Raw genomic sequence first — 20,258 nt, 5'->3', positions numbered from 1 at the left:
TGTTGTTGTTCTCACTTGTCCTTATAAAACCAATCTTAATCAAATAAGAGTGCAATCTTTCATACCATGCTCTAGGTGCTTGTTTCAGACCATATAAAGCTTTGTTCAATTTACATACTTGATCTTTATTATTGTCTTCAACAAATCCTTCAGGTTGTTCAATGAAAACTTCTTCTTCTAATATTCCATTCAGAAATGCAGATTTGACATCCATTTGATATACTTTGAAGTTTTTGAAAGCAGCATATGCCAACAATGTTCTAACTCCTTCAAGTCTAGCAACAGGTGCAAAAGTCTCACCATAATCAATTCCTTCTTCTTGGGCATAACCTTTGCAAACCAATCTTGCTTTGTTCTGAATGACCTCACCTTTCTCATTTAGCTTGTTTCTGAAGATCCATTTTGTACTGATTACATTTTTGTCCTTCGGTCTTGGGACCAGTGTCCATGTGTCATTCTTCTTGATTTGATCAATCTCTTCAGTCATAGCATTTATCCAATCTTCACTGTTGAATGCCTCTTTCACTATTCTCGGTTCAAATTCAGATATCAAACATGTGTTCTGTCTCAGTTTGTTCCTTGTCATCACTGGATCATCCTTATCTCCTATAATTTGACTTTGTGCATGGTGTCTTTTGACATATTTGGCTAATACAGGCTCGGTAGGCTCTGTATGATACTCTTCATCACTCGGTAACTGGATATCTTCCTCATTTCCTTCAACAGTTATCTCGGTAGGACTTCTCGGTTGCACATAGACAAATTTATCATAGTCTTCTGGTTCTTTGGAATTCCTGTCATTAGTTCTTTCTGCAAATTCATCAATTTTCACATTTGCACTTTCTACTATTTTGTTAGATGATTTGATCAGACATTTAAATGCTTTTCTTCTAGAAGAATATCCTAGAAATGTTCCTTCTTCACTTTTCTGATCAAACTTGCCATTTCTATCATCTTTATGAACATAGCATTTGCTTCCAAAGATCTTAAAATAACTTACATTAGGTTTCTTGCCATACCAGATTTCATAAGGCGTCTTCAAAGTACCTTTCTTCAATTGAACTCGGTTCAAGGTGTAAACAACTGTGCTTATTGCTTCTCTCCAAAATGTTTGTGGAACCTTCTCAATCATCAATGTTCTAGCACAATCCACAATAGATCTGTTTCTTCTTTCAGCTATTCCATTCTGCTGTGGAGTTCTTGGTGCAGAGACTTGTCTTTTAATACCATGATCATTACAAAATAGGTTGAAATCATCAGATGTGAACTCTCCTCCTCTATCTAATCTAAGACATTTCAGTTGTCTTCCTGTTTCATTTTCAACTCTAGCCTTGTACCACTTAAACATTTGAAAATCTTCTGACTTTTCTTTTAAAAATATTACTGACATCATCCTTGAATAATCATCCACAAATAATATGAAATACTTATCACCATAATAACTTTGAACTTTCATAGGACCACAAAGATCAGTGTGCACAAGATCTAAAATTCCCTTAGAAGTGTAGGACTTACTTGTAAAGCTAGATCTTGTCATCTTACCCATCTGACATCCTCGACACATAGTATTCTCAAGTTTTTCAAGACTCGGTAGACCTCTTACTCTGTGCTTCTTACTTATCTTGATCAGATTATCAAAATTAACATGACAAAACCTTTTATGCCATAACCAGGTATTATCAATCTTTGCATGCAAACACTTGTTGTGAGTAGAGTCAAGGTGAAATGTATTACCTTTTGTTTGTGTCCCGATAGCAACCAACTTTCCATTCTTGTCATGAACTTTGACAATTCCTTTATGAAATTCTATTTGGTAACCTGTGTTGTTTAGTTGTGCTACACTCAACAAATTATATTTCAAACCTTCAACCCAATAAACATCATTGCATCTTGCTTTATCAAGAAGTGTTATGGATCCTTTACCTCTTACCGGACATGGTGCATCATTACCAAATCTAACATAGCCTCCATCATAATCTTCTAACATAACAAACTTGTGTTTATCTCCTGTCATATGATGTGAGCATCCACTATCTATAATCCAAGAATCATTAGTGTTTATGTGAGATATTAGGGCTTTTTCTTCATACCTTTCTTCATTTGATCCATCCTTGATAGCCACATAAACAACTTCCTCCGTATCAGTCTCATCTGATTTATCATCTTCAGATTCCTCACCAGCAATTAAGCATGTCTTTCTATCTCTTCTTCTGAAGTCTCAGTGTCCTCTGTAATGATTATCTTTTTGTTTGTCATCTCGGTAATCTCTCTTTTCAGTGAAATCTTTGTCAGGACAGTTAGAAGCCATATGTCCAATCTTATCACAATTGAAACATTTCAAAGGTAGTTTTCCTTTATACTTACCTTTGCCTCTCGGTAACCTTTTGGCCAATAGTGCTTCAAATTCTTCTTGCTTTTTGATTTCTTTATTCAATTTATGTACCTCCTCCATGTTCTTCTGAAATCTTTCACTTGCTCCACTGTGATCTCCTTCAGAGTACTTATACATTCTCTCATTGTAATCATTAGATTCATTCAGATGAAAAGAACTAAATGCAGAATCAACTTTATTTACCGATGACCCACTATTATCAAAATTACTTAACTCAAATGCATGTAGCTTACCAATAGTGGCATCCAAGGAAACTGGCATATTAGGTACAGACCTCAATTCATTGATTGCAAAGACTCGGATTGCATAGGAAGGTAGAAGGGTTCTTAACAACTTACTTGTCACATCCTTTTCTTCAATAGTTCCTCCTGCTCCTTTGATTTGATTTACAATCTCCTTTAGTCTTGTACTGTACTGGGTTATTTTCTCACCTTCATTCATCCTCATAGATTCAAGTTGTCCTCTTAGACTATCAACTTTTGCTCTTTGAACATGTTCATCTCCTCCATATATAGATATGAGCTTAGTCCACATTGCCTTTGCACCATTGCAGCCTTCTAGATCATTAAACTCAGAATCGGTCAATGCAAATGTTATTTCAATCATTGCTTGAATGTGTTCTTGCTTTTCCCTTATCTCTTCCATAGTCAATGGATAGGTGCTCAGTGCAACAAAATCATTCTCCAGATAGTATAAAGCATATTCTCCAACTCCTGATAGATGTAGCTTCATCCTTTTCTACCATGTAGAGAAACTTGACTTATTCAGCTTAGGTGCGTCCCTCTTATACATCTTTGGATCTTTAACTCAAGTACCTTTAAACTTTCCTTTCGGAGTCCAAAGCTCTGATACCAATTGATAGTTTTGATACTTAATATAAGTATAGATCCAACAGCCAACAAGATGAGAGGGAGGGGTGAATCATACAAACTTATTCATCCATAAAAACATCATATTCAACCTCAGTAACATATATCAGTCATATAATAAAAAACTGTCAAACATGCAAACTCAAAAGCATATGAACAATATAAACCTCATAACACCAGATTTAACGTGGAAACCCAAATAGGGAAAAACCACTGTGGGATTTCAGACCCACTAAGAAATATACTCTTCTAGAGTATGCTCGGCTAAAAGCCAATCCTGTTAAAGATTACAAAACACATTGCTAGATGTGACCTGGTTAAGGGATTTCCCTTAGATCTGTTAGGATCTTCACTTTGTTAGAAGTGACCTTGTCAAAGGATTTCAAACACTCAATCAGAATGTCACCTTGTTAGAGGATTTACATATAAGACTGTTAAGTCCACTCAGTTAAGAGATTTCCTGTCACTTTCACAAAATAACAGTAATACAATTTATCTGCAACTTCACATCTAAAATGCTAAAGCAGATTCCTATTTGTTCAATACAATCTAGACATAGAACTAATCTTGTCTATCTACTGGGCATCAATACTCTGTTATTCTAACAGGTCTTCAAGCTTCTGTGCTCGGTAATAACTATGTAGCATCCCTGTGCATACACTTGCCCGCATACATTGTTTATCAATAGTTCCTTATTTATAAACAATCTTCTAACCGCTTAATCTCATTGATCACATTTCCCATGATCAATCATAGCCATTGGATCTTCAATCTTGTCTAGGTTCATTGTATCTTTCGATCTGAAAATGTTTTACCCCGCCTTGGAACTTGTACATTCATCTTGGAGCTTGTGTTAGGGTGATGCGGTTCAATTTGAGCTGTAGATCTTCTTACCGACTTTCCATTGCCGTATATTCGTTAACAAACTTTTTCTATGTCTTGCTAATCATTGATCCGCTCCAGCCCATCAACATCTTTCATTAAATATCACATGTAAACATTTAATGCATTTTGTTATAGCTCGGTTACAACTCAGTGAATACTAAACTTTACTTGGTAGATATTCCGTCTTCATTAACCGACTGCGATAACCTTAGGGTTTACTGACTAGGTTCCTTAGGGTTTACCGACTAGGTTCTTTGCTTGATAACATAGTATAGTATTAACCTTTACATTTTACAACATATGTATGATGTTAGAACAATCTAAAACATCAAGATCTCATCATTGTTTGACTCGGTAGAGTTGCCCATTGAATAACTTATCCCTTTATTCATCATATTCTTTCATGTGTCTTTACCGACTTCTTTATAATCTTCATATCATATTTCTTAAGATATGGCAACATCATACTGAATTAGAAAATCAATTTCTTGACATCAATGAAAAAATAATAATATCAAGACAGTAAAACATCTTTAATCAATTATGTCCATAATCATCAACAACCTTCTCAATATCCTTGTAATATTGCCAACAATCAGCACAAGTGAATTTAAGTAATTCTAACTAAAAATTTATTTTAGTCAAACATATGGTCTATAGAGATTCATTATAGCTATCTTATATATGGGCCACAACTTTTCCAATTGGAATTGTCTACTAAATATATATTTTATACCACTTTGGGTCTAATTATCAAAAAAATAAATGAAAAACTCATTGTTTCAACAACTCCTACTCTTATAAATAATATTTTTTTTGAAATATAAAAATACCCTTTTATAGATCTATAAGTGAATTTTCCACAATATATATCTTTTAATATTTTAATTAATTTTTTATATTTATATTTTATTTTATTGAAAATAGGTCATAAACACTAGAATATAAGCTTGATTATCTTGTAAAGGAAAAATGCTAAAATTTCTTAAAATTTTTGAAAAAATAAATGCACTAGAGAAAAGAGTCCATTTCAAGATGATACAATTATTTTCTAATTTGGATAAATAATTAAGAAAAAAGGTGACGCCAAATGGAAAGAGTTATATTTCAGTACACACAACTTTTTAAAATTTATTGAAAAATATATATACATAAACAATAGTTAAAAATATATTTTCGTACTAAAGTGAAAAAAAGCTAAAATTTATTATATAAAGTGTGACGCCTTGTGTAACTTCAATTTTTGTATTATATCAACAATTAAATTATAGTGTTTAATTTATAAGAAAGTATATTCAAATAATTTTTTAAATTTTTAAAAAATAACAAACATAAAATATACAAAAAAATACACATTTTTTTAGTTTACATCAATTCAAAATTCAAAACATATATTTCACTTTCTATTGATTCAATTTAAAAAGTTGAATAGGTGTTGGCCATTTCCTTTATAAAAGTGTGACACGACTTTGTGCTTTTATCCGTTCATTATTTGGATATTAGGAGATGGTTTATTGGGGTTATTCTCTTGGATTGTGAATTTGGTATTTTGAGTTTGATATTCTTGATTATCAGAGGCTTACATCCATGTTGATTACATGATATATATGTTTATTTGATCTATATGGGATTGGATATATGGGTATTGTTGTTTCTTTTCTCTTTGGTGTTTTATGGAGGAGATCGTACTTGACACAATTAGCATTTAGAGGTGTATGTATAAGGACATGCTATAGGTTTTCTCATTTTGGTCTTGGTTATCTTCCTGGATGTTTGGTTTCACATTACATTAGATTTGAGGTTTTTGTTGGAGCTCTGGTGATCACGAGTTTATGGTCATGTGTTGCAACATGGGAGATGAGATGGAGTTTACCTTGTCTCTTTCCCTTTTTAAGTTTGAAAAAATTAGGATAGCTATGAAGACTTGTGGTGAGAGTTGTACTTGTATGTTATTGGTTTATAGGTTATGCATATTGTTGTGGATGTTCCTTGATACTACATGGTTTTGACTACACTTTCTATATAATTTTATTAGTGGATCTTTAGATGTCTAGATCATTTTTTATATTTGACATTAGCTATGTAGTGGGATTTTCTAGGTGTATATGTGATAGATATGGCACTTGGAGCTTATGATTGCATGATATGGGTTATATATATTGATGACATGAGATGCACTTGATATGTTTTGTATACCTTGGAGGTATAGATAGTTGGATGTGTTAGCACTTGATGTGGGTTTTATTTCAACTATGGATATGGTTTCTTGAAAGCTATTGATGCATTTGATACCTTTGGATTGAGTGTTTATGTTTGGGATATCAGTTGAGGCAAGACTTATGCTTCATTGTGATAGATTGTGTGGCTTCTCTTTGGATGGCTTCTTATCTTTGTGTCGTGGAAGTGGCATGATGCAGGATGAGAGCGTTAATGTTTGAGATGGTGGTCACATTGTTTCTTATTTTAGGTATCTTGATGGAGCACATGGATCACTTTGATTCCTTGATTGTATACATGTGGTTAGAGGGATCATTTCTTTTTTCATGTTTTGGTTACTTGTTGCCCCTTATGAAATGTATAAAGTGGGAGAATGTTGGGAATTAGGTTTTGTACACCTTGCATAATTTTTATAATGTGTAGACGTATTAAAATGACTGTATTCCTAAATGAATATTTAATGTTCATTTTATTCTTATTCCTCTATTTAGTTAAATCATCCACATTCTTCTATTTAATTAAATAAATTATTCAATTTATTTATTTAAATTCACTTAAGTCCTTTATATCATTTAATTGAATAAATCACTTTATTTAATTAAATCCCTTCTCCCTACTTTTTAATTAAATTTACATTTAATTAAATAGTTTACCCTAATTAAATAAATCTAATTTATTTAAATTCCAAATCTGCAACCAAATTGAAAAAGCAATTTATTTTAATTGAAACCTATTATTCCTCACCCACTTGCATTTTCCTACATCTCCCACTTGCCTCCTAACCCTATTCCTAAATTCTTCTAGAACCTATCTAATCCTAATCAATTAAATTAAACCCATCAATTATCCCCTTTCCCTAAATTTAAGGAGGTCACTTCTGAAATTTGGAGTAAAGTCTTCAAAAGGCATTAAAGCCTTTATGCCTTCAACAAGCTAACTTGTTGAATACCCCCAAATTTGGAAGGACTCTTACAAATTTGTCCCCAAAGTCTTCAAACCATTAATGGTTAACTAACCCTTAGTGGCATGGTTAGAGACTTTTTGCCTAACTCAACCCTCTTCTAACCCAGGGGTCACATCAAGCATTCATTGCTTTGACCATGGTTACCCCTTTAACCTTTGCACAAGAGTTTATCCTTTGGGTAAAAGCTTTATCCAATGGATAACCTTAACCTAACCTTAACCTTTACCTTCTAAGGTAACCATGAGGTCTTCTCAAGCATTTAATGTTTCTTACCTCTCCTCTCAAGCAGTCTTATGTTGACAATTGTCACCATTTCATTGGTGAGAATTGAAAACGTGGATTGATAACTTTCAGTCCCTACCCTTGATAAACTCCTCCAATCTTGACCATCCATTTCCTTATTTTCCCTATAAATAGAGCCCTTGTTCCTCCATTTTTATCATCCAAGCTTTTAGTATCACACTTATACTCAATTTTAGCATACATCTAACCTCTCTTTGTAATAGGAATTAACCTAATAAGTATTTTAGAGCATTTCTATTATCATTAGCTTAAATCATATAACTAGTATATCATGTTAAGATATTATTGTTACTAATCTTGTCATCTTATAATCTAGTTTAACTCTTTTGTAGAATCATGCATAAATAGGATGCATTCATGTTAAAATTAATCTAAAGCATCCCTCGTTCTTGCATTTGTCATCCCTAAATCACTTTGCTCAGTGATATGAGAGCAAAGGAATTGGCTTGAGGGACCTTGTGAGATAGAGAACCATGTAACCCACCTTGGGAAGTTGAGTCATTCCTCATGACTCCATAACTTGCATCAAGAGTCCCATGGGTGTGTGGACAAGTTCTTTGAAATATTTTCACATATTGAGTTTCATTGAACCACTTTTCCCGCATACATTTTTGGTGCCCACCGTGGGGCATAACCCCATTAATCAAATTGGTTTTTGAATCTAACCACTTTTGCAGGTACGCGAGAAACAGGAATCAGCGCATGGGGAACATTCCTTAGCACATCTGGCTAACATTCCAGCACATCTGGTTTACTTTTCAGTGCGTAGGACTCATATCCTAGCGCGTGGAAACCATCCCTTAGCGCATAGCATTTAAAAAAAATCCTATAGATCTCGGCGCAAGAACTTAATAGAGTAGCACATTTGGAAAACATCTCAGCTCATCGGGTTTGTCCGAGAGCGCACTCAAGTTATTCTGTAGCGCATCATAGACATAAAACATAAAATTAATTTGTAACATAAATCAAAATTTAGACTTGTGGAAGTCCACGGAACTCACCTTTTTGCTAACTAATTGACTGGTTTTCTGCAGGTTACTAACATTTTGATTGCAAGTTTTCAATCTATTCTATTTAGGCTAGAATTAAAGTAGTTTAAATTTTACTAAGTTTTCAAAGTTAGCTAAGATTCAAATTTCTTTCTTTTCTTGTTTAAATAAAATTGAACTCACCTTTATTTTGGGCAAATAAAAAGAACAACAAAGAAATCTTTCTTGCTTTCTTAGGAGAAAAAATTTCATTTTTGGGCTCTAAAAAGAACAAGACAATCTTTCTATTTTTGCAAAAAGAGCTTTAAAAAGAATCTCACCATCCTTTGCTGCATAAAAGGATCAACTTCAATTTTTGCAAAGTAAAAGAACCACACTTGTTTTGTTTTATTCAAGTTAAAGAGGGAAGTTTTTCCCCTTTTGCTGATTTTATTTTGTTGACGCAACATCGAAGTTTTTCTTTGTTGACTAGGTTCTTTTCCTAGATCAGATAATCATTGATTTGAAGAAGTAAAATAAACACCATGTTTTTGTGGAGCAATATCTCCATATAGATTTTACCAAATCATTGCAATAAAAGGTTAAAAAGAACACTTGTTTGCTTTGATTTGAAAGTGGAAGGAATATGCTCTCCCCTTAACTGGGTGATCAAAAAGCCAGACCACTCTTACACTTTCAGTGTTTATTGCATTAAATCCTTTAGCAAGCCTGGCCTCCCGAGTAGTTGAAAAACTATTAAAGCCATTTTTTTGGCCGGTGTGAGGGGAACGACCTAAATGGGGAACGACTTTGATGCCAAGTGTTCCAACCCACTATAATCAAAAGTGGAAAGTGACGAAAGTCCTTTTCAATGGTTACACGTAGCGATTAACCTTCCCCCAGTATTTTTACGATATGTAAAGCCTTTGTTTTAAAGGTTGGGAAGCCTCCTGAGGGAGTTTATCACTGACGGCCGAACGGGAAGCCTGATTACGAACTTTAGCATTAGAAACTTTGAGCCGAGTCAGTATCCAAACATTTGTAATATCATAGTGCAAGGGTGGGGAAGAATCCGCCCCCAAGATCGTTCACCATATATCTCCCGATAACTACTTAATTGTGAAGCAATTCACTTTGAGTTAATTTCTGACAAAAGGCAAAAAAACAGGCACCCCCTAGGGAGTGACAAGGATGTTTGAGCTGACAGAGTATTGAGACTAGTGGGCTATGGTATTACTTATGACCCTTGGATAAAGAGTCTGATTGAAGTGTATTTTGTTGTATCTCAACCTGTTAAAACACTGGGGATTTGAACACATCCTCGTAGAACATAAATTCATTGTTTAGACTAAGCAAAATGGTTATCTCTTTTGTGTCGTGCTTGCATTTATTACTTCATAAAATCATCCATCATCATTAAAAACAAAGTTCAAAAATTGCAGAAAAACCACCAAGTCAAACTACCAGGGCAGTTTAGCACATAAGAACAACATCTTAGTGCTTAAAAGCTTCAACTTAGCGCATTCATTCTGAACTTTAGTGCATAATCAGTCCAAAATCACCAGTTCAAAAACTTAGCGCTTTCTAAAAATACTCTAGCGTGTTGAAGCAACAGCTTGGGGCTTCTGGATCCAGAACTAGAGCTTTAGAAGCCCATATTAGCGCATAACCTTTTAGACCAAAACAAATTTAAACCATCCAGTTAGCACATCACAAAGGGCAGCTTAGCACATGGAGTCTATTCTCTAGTGCTTTGAGGAAATTCAGTAGCGCATTGGGTTTCTGGCTTAGCACATAGCCGAAACTGAGAAAACAGGGGGCAAAACAGAAGCTATTTTTGAATATTCTAAAAATAGTTTAGGAAGCCTTCCTTCCTTAGCTTGAACTTCATCAAACAAAGAATCAAAATCGAATTATCAAAACCACTCCAAAAGCAAGTTTTCCGTAAAACAAAGTTGTCAAAATCTGAAAACTAGTCGCAGGATAAAACACATCTCTCCTATCAAAATCAGGAAACATCATCACACATATCAAAAGGTTCTTCAATAAAACATATTTTTATCCAAAAACATACTTGTTTTAAACTCCAAGTTCTCAAATCGAGTTTCCATATCGGGAAAGCTCTTGTTCCATATCATTTGACACACTTTGTCATGAGGGGGCATCTAAACCTTCATTTGATAAAGTAAAACTTAAGTTTCCAAACAAGATATCTTGAATCCAAAAAAAATCAAAGGAAACCATTGATAACTTGTGCATGGGTAATCCTCATATTCTGAGAAGAAAGAGTATTTATCATAACACTAAGTTAAGGAAACACCAACCCAGTTCTCTGAAACTTGCCAAATGGAATAGATTTTTATACATCAATTGCCAACTGTTCAAATATCATCAAACATTCCTCTGTCATATGCACTTGTATCTTCAAGACAAAACAAACTAATTTGACAAGGAACCATTAAGGAGTAGATCATTCTGTCAAAAATCAGCATTTAGTCAATGCCTGAATCAAGGAGGAAAAATCAATCCAGCTTTCTTCCCCGAAGTGTGCATCACTTACAATATACCTCTATTTGAACCACCAACCCCTGAGAAAAACATCGAAGAGGAGTTCATTCCCTTTGTCATAGAAAGTTTCTACTAGATGCCAGTTGTTACTCGCTCTCAACGAAACAAACAAAGCGAAACACAACTAGAGTCCAGCATGGATCGAAGATTATCAAATCCTTTCGAGTGTCCAAATCTAGAAAACACCAAAATTTCTAAGGAACTCCTCCAAGAGTGTCAAGAATGTGCTTCATTTCAAAAACTTGTGGAAAAAATCATGGAAAATGACAACGAAAAATATCTACTCATGTTCACAAGAAAAGGAGTTAAACTCCCTGAAGACTTCGGTACTAACATATTTAGAACAAGGTCTCAACATTATGCTTATCAAGAATGAGAAAGAGAGGTGGAATTACGTGACCATGAGCAAAACATACCTGAGAAAAACTTACTTGAACAAAATTTACTCGAGCAAAACATCCCTGAGCAAAACATACCACTACACACATCATTCCAAACTAGAAATAATGCTAGGGAAGAACTCTTCCCTCGACAAACAAATGCGCCTTTGATTGCTCTCACTCAATAAATGCAAATGTTGCAAAGACAAATGCAAGACATGCAACAAGGGACAACAATACGGTATACCTTGAATGAAATTTTTCCTTATCCTTTTGACAGGCGGTTAAACATGATACCTTTTCCCCCTAATTCAGACGTTCCCAAATTTGACAAATATGATGGGAAAAGTGATCCCTGCGATCATGTCCGGGAATTCTGCACCATGAGCCTAGAATTTGTCCATGATGACACCTATTTAATGAGATTATTCCCAAGAAGCTTGAGAGGACAAATGATGGAATGGTTATCCAAAATCACACCTCCTATCAAATCCTTTGATGAGTTAGTCAACAAATTCATAACTCAATATTCCTACAACATTCAACATGCCATCGCCATGCTAGATTTCTGCAATACCAAACAAAAGAACAACGAAACATTCATGGTGTTTCTTCAACGTTGGCGATGGATGGTCTCATGATATCCTCAAGATGTGCCTGAGAAGGCAAAGATGGAAATTTTCATTGACAATTTAAATAGCGAGATGAGTTACAAACTCAAACTCCAACGAATACCATCTTTTGCTAAATTGATTGAGAATGGCATCCAAGTAGAAGAGGCATGTGTCAAAAAAGGAACATTGAAATTTTTCAAAGAAGGGATGAATTCATCCAACTCTAATTACAATAACCAAAACAACAACAACTTAGACAAATCCAGGTTCTGAACCCGAAACAAAAACACTGGAAATGAAGGAGGAAACGATCCTAATGATATGAAATCCAAGCAACCAGTGTTGGCTTTATCAAGAAATCCTCAAGCTACAAAGAATCCGACAAGTGCTAACCAAGGTATTAACACTTATGCACCAAATAACAATCAAGATCATCTCAACACAACCAACACCAACAATACACAAAGCAATAACACCAATCGAGGACCTAATACAAACTCATGAGGTAACACCAACAACTTTCCAAAATGCGTCAACACACCATTAGGGAAATCATTGGAGTCAACATTTAGAGAACTCCTGGTAAACAAAATTATCTCCTTACCAACAAATTTGAACCACAAATCAAACCACCCTGGTGGAATGACTCACACTTTTGTGATTTTCATCGAAACAAAGACACCATCAAATAAATGATTGCATGAGACTAAAAAACATTGTTCAAGACATGATTGATAGAGGCGATTTAACAGTCGATGGTCTCAAGACAAATGGTGACCATGAAGCCTTTAAGAATCCTCTTCCAAACTACAACAAGGATGGAGCTTCGACCTCAAACGATACTTGTGTAGCTCGTATCAATCACATATACAATAACACCATCAATCATATATCAGTTGAGGACAATCACGTAAATGTCATTACGATCAAAGTCAAGCGTGAACATGAATCTGTCAACATAACCACCAGAGCTAAAAAATATGTCTTGAAGGGACATACGTCAACAACCAACACCTACCCAAAATGCAATATGATCTAGTCAGTCAACAACGCAAGACTCCTGCTCAAATATCCATACTGGAATTGCTAAAACTTTCGCCAAAACACAAAGACATCTTGGAACAAGCACTATTGGAAACAAATGTACCTCAAGATCTGGATGCTGACAAATTCCAAGCCATGGTAGCTCACATGACAGGTCCTCATAACCTTACCTTTTTTGAGCATGATAATATCTCATTGAGCCATCCTCACAATACTCCACTCCATATTGAAGTCTTGGTATACAAGCATCGAGTCAAAAGAGTATTAATAGATGGAGGAGCTGGACTCAATATCTGTACCTTGAAACTTATCTGTGCATTAGGCTTCTCTGAGCAATATATTGATCCACGCAAAAAGATCACTATCAAAGCATATGATGATGAAGAAAGATCATCCAAAGGAACAATAATGTTGCCAATTCAAGTAGGACCAATAGAAAAGGACACTATGTGCCAAGTCTTAGACATAGATCTCACATATAATATCTTATTGGGTCGACCTTGGATACATGAAATGCAAGCAGTACCTTCTACTTATCACCGACATGTTAAGTTACCCTACAATGGACAAGAGATTTCTATATCAGCAGATCATAACCCTTTTCAACATTGTAATGCTATGGGGGCAGCCCAAGACAACTTGGTTCCACATAATAGAGAAAAACAAAGTTCCTTAGCACCAGATCTTCAGCAAGAAAAGTCTAAATCACTATCTATGGATTTCAAGCAGAAAATGAAAATCAAAGAGCAAGGCATGGGAGAATACTCTTTAGAACCCTTGTGTTTAGCCAACTTACTAGCATCACCTAAATCTCATGGATTACCTACATCATCAACACATCAAGCAACACAACCCATCACCAAGTTTGATGGCAAATTTATCCAACTAGGCACTCTAGCACATGAATAAGAGGAAAAGGACATCCTTAGTTGGCTATACAAGGATGAGGAAGAAGACAGAGCGGCTACTATGGAAGTAGCTATACCAACACACCTGTATGGAAAAGGCTACTTGATCATGCAACAAATGGGATACAATGGCAAAGGACCTATCGGCAAGCGTTAGGAAGGCGTCACAAAACCATTGGATCATCCTTCACAATTTTGTAAAAATAAAACAAGATTGGGCTATGAACACATTCTACCACCAAGAAAGACACCAAGCAAATACCAAAAACCTCAGTGGAAGGCAAAGAAGAAATACAAGGAGGACTCATGGCAAGAGGTGCTATTTGCATCAACAGAAACAATAAGCAAGAAACGTGAATAGCAAGAAAAAAAGCAACATCAAGAGAAGTCGGTCAATCAAAAGAAGGAAGAACCTACTGCAGAAGTACATCATGTTCAAGAACCAGTGTCCAACAACGAGGAATCACCTTCTGATAACATCATTACTCCCCGAGGAGAGACAATATATGAGCAAATGCAAAGAGTGGAAGAAAGATCTGATACAGAATCAGAAAAAAATATCAGGCTCGTATCAATCATCAAAGACTTGTTTTCACCCTACAACATACCAATCCACAACATTGCAAGAATCTGGGATAATACCTCTGAGACTGATTCAAATGAATATGAATGGGGCAGTTGTTCTAATGTTATTGAAGATATTGCTACAAATGACAATCATATACCCATTTCTCAAGAAGAACACGACACAGAACCTAGACTACTTGAATTTGGTCCACAAAATATCTATGACGCCAAAGAAAACGAGCAATGACATTACAAGAAAGTATACATAGAAGATGATACCATCGAAGACCTCGACAAAATCATTAACTTATTTAAAATCCTGGCCAACCACAATGATACCTCCATCCTGACACTTACAACAGCTGAACTTGATCCACCTAATGACTCTTTACCACTTATCTTTCCTGACCTCATAGACTTGGACGAACTTGAAAATCATTACATACCAATTTTCCCAAATGATGAATCCATTATCCATTACTTGTGTATCGTCAACCCAGAAAAAGACTCTACTAGTGAACAAAGTAACAACATCTACAATCAGGGGAGTGACAAGTCTCTCAGTCGCAAAAATGAATGAAACAAAGGATCTACTGTTGAAAACCAGTCAATTGTAGCAATAGATCACAAAAAAGTAAAAATAAAGGACGCATTCACGGGTGAAAACCTTTTTAAGGAACCTAAATATGGGAGACTTGACACTCTTCCCGAACATTATCAGGAGCGATCACCCATATTGATTGAGCCTATTCAATCAATCAACATTGGTACAACAGAAGCAGCCAAAAACATACATCTTGCAAAATATTTGATAGAGGAAGAAAGATCAGAGTTTGTCCACTTTTTCAAAGAAAAGCAAATCAACTTTGCTTGGTCATATGTGTTGCCTCTTTTTTATTTTTCGCTTATAGCCTATCAAAAATAGGGGTCATTATTTTCATAGGACTTAAGTCTTCATCAAACGAGTTTCATACTCATTCGTCGAACCTTTTATAAAGTTCACAATTCGAGTTCAAGAGAAATGCGATCCATAAAGTTCTAAGTCATCATTAGCATAGTCATTGAACTTGAACTTTGAACCTTTTCAGTTCAAGGTCCAAGGTTCAATCGGTCTTTTGTCTTGTGTTTTGCGGTTGTCTCTTTAGTACTAGTCTTGTGGTCACTTTGAACTTGAACCATTGAACCTTTGTTTTGAAATGGTTCAAGGTTCAAGGTTCATTCCCATGTTATTGAATGTTCCTTTTGTCTCTTTCTGCTTGTTCACAAATGTGACTTGTTGTCATTGAACTTTGAACCAATGAACTTCTTTTAAAATGAGTTCAAGGTTCAAAGCAGTGTTTTCAAATCAGCCCGATGGTGTCTTGGAAGAAAAGGCGGCGTAATCAAAACATAATTTTTCTTGGTTTTCATGTTTTCAAATTGCAATTATGGAAACAATCATGAGAAGGCATGTCGATTATGTGGAGTTGATTTCTAATTAATAAGCATGTCAGAATTATATCAAATCACAAGTGGTTTTACACGGATGAATGAGCTGGGCCGAAGCGTGTGTTGGTTCTTTTCAGTCTTTTCCATCTTTAAATATGGGGCGTCTCAGGTAAGATAATTATTGTTGCCATTGGCGAAGAGTGGAGACACAGAAGGTAATTTAGCTCAGTTCTTTCGAGGGTTTCACAGTTTGATGTCGAAGACAGGTGAGTTCAATTGCTTATTTTCCCCTGCTCTGTTTTAGTTCTGAAAATTGGAAAGTGTAATTCTTTGCTTTGGAGTTGAATGTTGTTTGATTGACGCAATTTAAAGAAAAAATGAGATCGACTCTGCCCAAATTGGGTCAAACATCATGCTTGGTTAGTACCCTTCCAGAGTTAGATGATACAGCCTTCATTCAGGATGAGTTAGATAATTTCCTAGAGAGGGCTAGGAACCCAACAGCCAATTCCATGATGGAAAAGATTGTTCACAGTGGTCTTGTTGAGGCCGCTACATTCCCAATGGCTGCTCCTTGCCCAAAATTAGTATATGCATGCATGAACAGATATGATGCTAGTAATAGGTGTATTAGAGCCAATAATGGAGACATGCTAGTGCGGATTGACAGAGAAACAGTAATGGCTGCAATTGGAATTCCTCACAAAGAGCCCTATGAAGATTGGTCCATAGGAACCTCATACACATTTTTCTCTGAGAAGAGAAGTGTTTATCGGAGCGTCATTGCTAGAAACTGGCTCCTTAAAATATAGAAGGGAGGTTCTAGGTTGCCTAAACCCTTGACAAGAGAGCATTTCATCACAAAAGTTAGGGACATCATGATTCTTTTGAACAGGCTTAAGGGGAATTCGCATGCCTTCTATTAGGAAGACTGGATGTATTTCTATATTCAGGTACTATTATTTGGTGAAAAATACCTAGATTGGGCGCAAGTAATTGCTGAGAGATTGCATGAAGGGTTGAGTAATTTTATTGGAATAGCTAATTTTCACATGACTTCATACTTGTTCTATATTTTAGCTTGTATCAGAGAATGGCCAGGATTACATCAAGAACCTTGGGTTAATGGAATGAAGGTCTACAAATGCTATCCACATTTGCAAATACAGAGGTACATAGAAAACTTCTTGAGATGGAATGATGTCTTTGTGGGAAGATTAACTTTTGAACTACAAGGAAATTTGAATAATAGAATGTCACCTGAGGCATTAAAGTTGGTCACCACATATGGGAGTTGTTTTATTCAATTTCCTAGATTTACTTATATTAGAATTGGTGGCTTTGAAGATGAACCTTTTAGATTACCTAGATATGCTCTCGATAGTTATGTACTTTTAGAAGTTAGCAGACAGTTAGCTCATGTGGATAAGAGATTAGGGATGAAAAGTGAGTTTGAAGCAATTTTCCCAGTTGAACTCGGACATTATAGTTGCCAAACTATTTTTGATGCATTGAACTTAGAATTGGAGCTCAAGAAGATGAATTTGCCGCCATATGTTGCTCGACAGGGGTTTGACATCAAAGAATATGCAGTGAAGCACCTAAATGTTGATGTGAACTTTTCACATATACCCCAATTAGAAGACTATTGGGAGGATTGTTGTGATGAATTTGAAGTCCGAAGAAGATTATGGTCAAGGTTCACTTTACGACAAATTATTACTTTGAAATTGCCAATGAACATTGCAGGAATACAAGAAGCGAAAGGTGAAGATGTATTGGACCCGGAGTTCAATGAAAGAGTTCATGAGCAACCTATTCCTGAAATTGATTGGGATAGGAGAGAAGAAGAAAATATTCAGTCTAGAACCTTTAATGTAATAAGGAGAATGAAGAAATGGTTAAGAGATCATAGGCCTTGAATAAGACTGACCGCTGCCTCAGTTGAGAAATCAGTTGAGCAATCTCGTGCTGCTGTACCAATTTCTTCTTCTAACATTATTGTTGATATTGCAGGTGTCACTGGTACTCAAGGTGAGAAGGGTCAAACCAGAAGACTTAAAGAACCATTGTTTGGCCCCTCAACGGTTCGAGTCACTCATTCTAGAAGTAAAAAGAAAGGTGCAGACATTACAGGAAAGAAACTATCATAGTTCTTGATACTAAGGAGGCACAAGTGATTATGGGTGAACCAGAAGAAAACATCCCTGTAGCTCAAGATGCAGGTAAAGAAAAGGAGCAGCCCGAGGAAAGCCCCAATCAAGTAACTACTTTGGCTACCATTAATTCATCTGAATAGCAAACGCCGCCAGCAAAGATATCCTCAAACGTTTCAAGGTGGTTGGGAGCATCAATAAGTAAGAAACACAACGTAGTCCCTATCAGTGTACCCATGGAGGATATGGTGAGTAAATGCCTCGAGAAAACACCTAAGTCTAAAAAGCTAAAAGCAGAAGCTATGCTGGAGGTGGATGAGAATACAGGACACTGGGCAGTTGAAGTGGCTAGGCCGATTTCAGACAAAGATCCAGAGAATGCAACTGAGCAGGATTTTGTTGTTGAAAAGCTTGATTCAGGAACTGCTTCAAGGGCTGCTGATGCAAAACACCTAGAGTCCTATGCTAAACGAATGTTGTCCAGAACATGGAAGGATGAGAAGGACAAATGGGAGTTGAAATAGACCATTAAGCAGATGGCAGAGTACATTAATGCCATTCATCATCCCAGCCCACAACCCCTGTCATAGGTTCCTCAGAATTTTGATCCTAAATCTCCCATGAACTAGAATTTGTTGGATAAGGTTCAAAGAAATCATGTGCTAGCAGAAACCTTCGAGGAGTGGCTTAAGTTCATAATTCAGCAAGGAACAGAGTATATTGCTAATCTAGTCAAGGTGTACGAGGATGCTGTAACTGTAACTCAAGAGCTTGAAACAGAGGTGTCGGCGTGGGAAAAGGAAAGGAAAAAATGGGCTGCAGTATTGATTCAAATGAAAGATGCACAGAAGTATGGTGTCATGAACTTCCTTACAGAAAAGGTAGTAAATGATTTGGATGACAAGGTACTGCATGTGGCCAAGGAAAACATTGAATGGAGAAATTCAATCATAAAACAAGGTCACAAAGGGTCCATTAGGTTGTTAAAAGAATTGAAAGAACTCATTGCCGTGATGCAGAAAGACTTGAAGTGCATTGATGTACAACTTCTGAAGGAAGATGGATAGACTATTGAGCAGGTAGTAGATACGGTGCAGAGTTTCAAAGGGAAAATAAACTCGGTTAAAGAATCAAAATCTTTCACCCGAGATGACTTCACCAGAGTAGCCCGCATTGAATCCATGTTGGTTGTCTGTTCAGATCACTTAGAAGTGCACAAAACTAAAGTCACGCAAGTGGGTATGGATAAAGAAGTTTGGAAGCAACGCATCATGCACATTGGGCTCCCACATTACCAAGTTGTTCATAACTTCTCTGCGGCTCATATGGAGTGGCGAAATATACGTGGCACCACACACTCCCTAGAGACAATTTAGGCCATTTTTTGTTCTTTTTGTTATGGCTCTATTTACGGCTTGGAGCCGTTTAGTTAATTTCAGTTACAGGCGGTTGTCTCTTGAATTTCATAATTTCATTTTGTTTTAAAAAAAGACAATTAAGCCTGGTGGCTATATATATTAGTAAGGATGTTTTTGCGCGAGATAGAATTTTTGTGTAAAAATTGGTAGGAACAAACTGATCTCACTCATAATTTCAGTGAAATACCCATCTTTGAGTGGAATGAAATATATGATACAACTTTAGAAACCTGTGTGTTTTGAATGCATAAAATTTCTGTTGGAATGATTATGTGTTCATGTATCTGTTTCCTTTCTCTGATTTTTCATTTGAAGTCTGCGAATCAATTTGGTAAATGAAACTAGCTGAAAGCATTTGAATTTTCTGATTCCCCTCGTCCTGTGAGACATAAGCGAGTATCAATCATAGTTCAAATATTCTTTTTATCATCTTGTGAGTTAATTTCCATTTAAGATCAAATATCTTATTATGAATTTCATTATCCATCATTAAGCATTCACGTTGTGTTGACTAGTGAATGTTGAAGCCTTTTGTTTGCTTTCTGGTTAAAAGTGAATCACATAAAAAAATTTATTC

Source organism: Cryptomeria japonica, chromosome 9, assembly GCF_030272615.1.
Source record: "Cryptomeria japonica chromosome 9, Sugi_1.0, whole genome shotgun sequence".
NCBI lineage: Eukaryota > Viridiplantae > Streptophyta > Pinopsida > Cupressales > Cupressaceae > Cryptomeria > Cryptomeria japonica.
This window is presented reverse-complemented; position numbering follows the sequence as displayed.